Source organism: Ursus maritimus, unplaced genomic scaffold, assembly GCF_017311325.1.
Source record: "Ursus maritimus isolate PB19 unplaced genomic scaffold, ASM1731132v1 scaffold_7, whole genome shotgun sequence".
NCBI classification, from domain to species: domain Eukaryota; kingdom Metazoa; phylum Chordata; class Mammalia; order Carnivora; family Ursidae; genus Ursus; species Ursus maritimus.
Genome location: NW_024426885.1, coordinates 6,583,695 through 6,588,472, shown reverse-complemented (window position 1 = coordinate 6,588,472; position 4,778 = coordinate 6,583,695).

Sequence of the window (4,778 nt, the reverse complement as noted above, 5' to 3'; positions counted from 1 at the left end):
GCCCGGCGCAGCGGGGCGGGCTCCAGGTCCGAGCGGTCCCGGCTGTGGAAGAGTGGCTCGGGCCGTGCTGGCCGGGGCGCAGCGAGCCAGCAGAGCAGCAGGGTCCGGCGGACGACGGAGGCGGCCAGCATGGCCCCGGCGGAGCCCTGCCCTCCCGCCTTAGCGCTGTCGCCCCGTCTCCCTCCCGAGGCGCAGGCCCCGGGTGCTTTTATAAGCAGCCCCGGGGACACGCGCGTTTCCAAGGCCTTCTCACCCAGGCCTGAAGTGTGCCCACCAGGAGGCCCGGCCGCTCCTGGCCGCGCTGCCCTTTGAAGACCCCAGGAGCACGCTTCTTGTTGGGGTGAGAATGTTCGCGGCGTCCTCGGGTAATTACATTCCGACCTGGCAGCCGCCTGCCGATTTCGTGTCTGTGGTGACAGGCTCGTGGGCAAGCTGCTGCCTGAATGGCTGTGCACTGGCCCCCAAGTCCACCGGCCCTGGTGGCAGAGGCTTAAAGCGTCGCCCCTCACAGCCCACTGGGGCCCACTGCGCCTGCGGCTTTACTGCCTGCCCACCGTTTTCTTTCTTGGTCAGCTGGGTTGGGGATGTTTTGTTTCTCTGATCTCTTCTTGTTGTTTTTGCTTCTTTTAATAAAAGGAATACTTAGTATAGGAAAATGTAAATTTTGGAGGAAATCCAGTGATTCAGATGGTAATGTTTTAGTGAATGTTCTTGTAGGTACACATATTGGGTACATGCACAGGGAAGGACTTGTGTGTGGATGATTTTGTATAAATCATATTCTCTATTACCTAAAACTCAGTGGAAGGTCATGGGCACCTTTCTGTGTTCGTCAGTGTAGGTATTCACCATCCTAGTTAATGGCCGTGTGGTGTCCTAGTCTGTGGGCCAAGGGATTTTTACATAAGGATAAACCAGAATCACCTGACGTTCTAGAACTGCCCCCCTCCATTTCCCCTCATGAAGGATTCTATTAGAGGAGGGAAAGGGGGAGAAAAAATGAGCTCAGCTGCCTGGAATTTGTAACTGGTCCCGTCCAGAAAGCTTGAGAAGGGAGTCAGGCCCTCCAGGCACTATGGCTGCAGGTGAGAGCTTGGAATGCCAGCATCACAGGTCTGCTAACAGCCAGTGTGCAGGTATGGGGGCTGCCTTTAGCTACTCATTCATTCTTCAAATACTCCTTACTATTCTAGGGACAGGGAATACAGAAATGAACATGATGGACTCATTCTTTGCCCTCATGGAACTTATATTTTAAGTGGAGGAGACGGACAATAAACAACAATGAATGAAAAATTCTAATAGTGATAGGGACTAAGAATGTAGATCAGGAAAGTGAGTGCCTTGGAGGTGGGGAGGCAATATTACGGTGGCCAGGAAAGACCTCTTGCAAAGATGAAATGTAAGCAATGAAAGAAAAGTAAGAGGGACAGTGCCACATGTGATTGGGGATTCGTGGGTGGTGTGGGCAAAGGAAAGGACAAGTGCAAAGGCCCTGAGGCAGGACCCAGCACCTGCAGAATAACAGAGGGCAGTGTGGTAGATGTCAGTGAGGAGGGGGAGGAGGGAGGTGAGGATGGAAAAGAGGGTGGATGGGAAGATGATGAAGAACCTGGAGGCTAGATAATCTGGATTCTACCCTAAGTTCAGTGGGGATCCTTTGAGCAGGAGAGTGACTTTATTGATTCATTATTTAAAGAATCCATCTGGGACACCTGGCTGGCTCAGTCAGAGGAGCAGGCGACTCTTGATCTCGGGGTTGTGAGTTCAAGCCCCATGGGGAGTGTAGAGATTACTTAAATAGATACATAAACTTAAAAGAATTTTCCCAACTGTTCTATGGAACACAGATAAAAAGGGGTGCAGCCCAGAGGCAGGTGTAGACTGCGTCCTCTGGCCTGGCAGTCCCTCCGGGGTGTCCCAGCAGTGCTTCTGTGCCAGGTTGGTCTAATGGCCCTGTAGCCTGAGACCCCTCATGGGGCTTCAGGATATTGGGGTTTCTAGACAGGGCATAGTACTAGACTGTGACCCAGGGGATCTGCTCCTAGTGAGGTCCCTAGAGCAGGGGTTTGGCCTCACACCAATGCTTCAGTGGCAAGGCCAGCCCTGGTGGCATCAGGGCGTTGTGCTGAGAGGGAGCTGGGATACCCGTCAAGCTACCTGCACAGCCCCACTCAGTTCCTGTCAGCTCAGAGACATCTGGGACCGGCCACGTACCAGGTGGGGACACAAGAGTGAGTGGGGGTGGAGGGCATGACTATGGAGTGGGGGCCTGTTTGTTCACAACCCTCCCAGGACTACCCAGGTGTAATGAGTCCCTGTACCCACCTGCCAGATCTTGAAAGTTTATCAAGAGGCCCTACCTGGGCTCAGTCATATGTTTTCAACGTCACATCACCTTTCAAGGCTGTGTCCTTGAAACAGCCTCTGGGAGCAGGAAGGGCAAGCAGAACAGAACCCACATTCCAAGGACTGGGAGGGGGTGAGGAGTGTCAGCATGCCCTGGGTCCAGCTCTCGGGTCAGACGGCAGTCATGTCGTTTAGATGACTTTCCCCAGCAGGGCCCTTCTGATTACGAAGGGCTACTCATGCTCAGCTGTGTCCACAGACCCCCACTTCTACCCTGTCTCCCATAGAGGTGCTCTCCTAGCTCCCCGAACCAGCACCACTGGCTGTGAGCGCTCCGTGGTCACTCCTGTGGTGGGGGCGGGCACCTGGGCCAGCCGTCAGGAGACAGATGTGGCTCAGGGTGTGGAATTTCTCAGCATTCCCCTCACACCCACTTTGCACTTTCTATATTCAGAAGCAAGCCCCAGGCATCCTATATAATCTTGTGCATAAATATGTTCGTATGGGTCTGTATAGGATAGACTACTGGGGAAAAAAAGCAAAGCATACCACCATCATCACGCCTTTAAACTAAGCAACAGCCCTCTGATCGTATCACGTGGACCCAGGCAGTGTTCACATTTTCAACCCCAGCCTCTTTCATTACATTTTAAATTAGCTTTTGATTGGAAAGTACATTCTGAATACTTTCTGTAAAACCAAACGAAGAAGATGAAAAGCTCAACAGAGTGACTCCCAGTGGTATGCAGGCACCTTGTACTTCCCGTGTGACTGTGGCACATGACATTTACGTAGAGCCAGAGAGGGGCTGGCCCCAGCGCCCGTGGGCTGCAGGTCCCCCGCCCGTGCTCACTGGGGATGCTCGGCTCTGCCCCTGTACCTGGACTCCTGTGAGAGGCCCCGGGAAGCTCATCCCCTCATCTCACAGATCTGGCCTGGCAGGCTCTCTGCACCGTGTGACCGGAGACGCCTGGCCACAACCAGTGCCCTACCCTAGTTTCTTCCTGCTGTGCCCTGTATCCTACCTGTCACATATGTGTCATTTACATGTATTATACATATAAACATATACGTAACTGTGGCACGTGTCAGTCATGCGTCCGTGTCTACATATGTCAGCTGTATTTATCAACGTACTTCACGTATCCACATATGTCAGTGAACACGTACATGTGAATAAATGGTTACACAGAATTACTGCACTGTGCGGCCAAAGCCAAGTGCAACCGTCAGATGTAGGGGCAGTGTTCACCTTCCCACGTGACCAGGTTTTCTGTTATTTTTTTAAAGTGAAATCTAAAACTGTGTGTTTTTTTAAAATATTTATTTGAGAGAAAGAGAGAGAGAGAGCACAAGCAGGGGGAGCAGCAGGCAGAAGAGAGGGAGAAGTGGACTCCCCTCTGAGCAGGGAGCCCGACACGGGGGCTCAATCCCAGAACCCTGAGATCATGACCTCAGTCGAAGGCAGATGCTTCACGGACTGGGCCACCAGGCGCCCCTCAAACTGTGTTTTGATTAGAAGATAATCCTAAACGTTTTCTCTTGGGGACACAGAAACCTGCACAGGCACACGATTTAGAACAAAAATATTCAAGGTACCATCCAGACACTATATTTCCTGGGAGGCTAACATTCCGAACATGGAACAGAATTGAGAACTCTGTGGTCGAGCGCTGGTGTCCCGAGGGCTGATGTCACACAGCCTGAGTTCTGCCGGGTCTGAAAGCCCAGTTGGTGCCTGTCCACCCTGCAAGATCTGGCCGAAGACGGCGCTTCTGAAAGTCAGGTCTTTAAACGTGCACGGCAGCTCTCCATAAAGACGGAGGGGGACCTGCTGGGGCTTTACGACGGAAGGGTCCTAACACAGTTCTTTTCTCCTGTGTTGTGCGGTGAGCCTCTTGCGGCTCGGGGCAGCCGGACTCAGAGATTGTCTACCCCCTCTCGGAGCATTCTTCTCCCCAGTTATTTCAAAGCCTCTGAGTAGCCCAACTGGTGTCACAGTGTTCCCACTCTTTGATTAACTAAATTGCTTATTTCAGGTAAATTGGATCTTAAGGACATCAGATTTAGGAGGACAAATGGCAGGGAAAAGCGTGTGATCTACAACACAGACAGGAGCGACAGGCTCCTACAGAAGCTGGTTCCTGGTCTGTGCAGGGCACTCCTCATCTCTGAGCTTGGGGAAGGGTTTGGCTGGAAGCTTCCACGCTGTCCTTAAATGCGGAGATGGCATGATCCAGTTGTCAGTGGGAGGAATGAAAACTTTTCTTCCCCTGAAGTATATGTCCTTTACAAAAATGAGTTTGCATATTCTCAGCACCGCACAGCATGACCTTTTGAAAAAGCCTTTCCCTTAATTATTCCCACGGGACATTTTCGAGCCTGATGCGCAGTGAGGGGTCAGTTCTGACTCTGAACATGGGCGGATC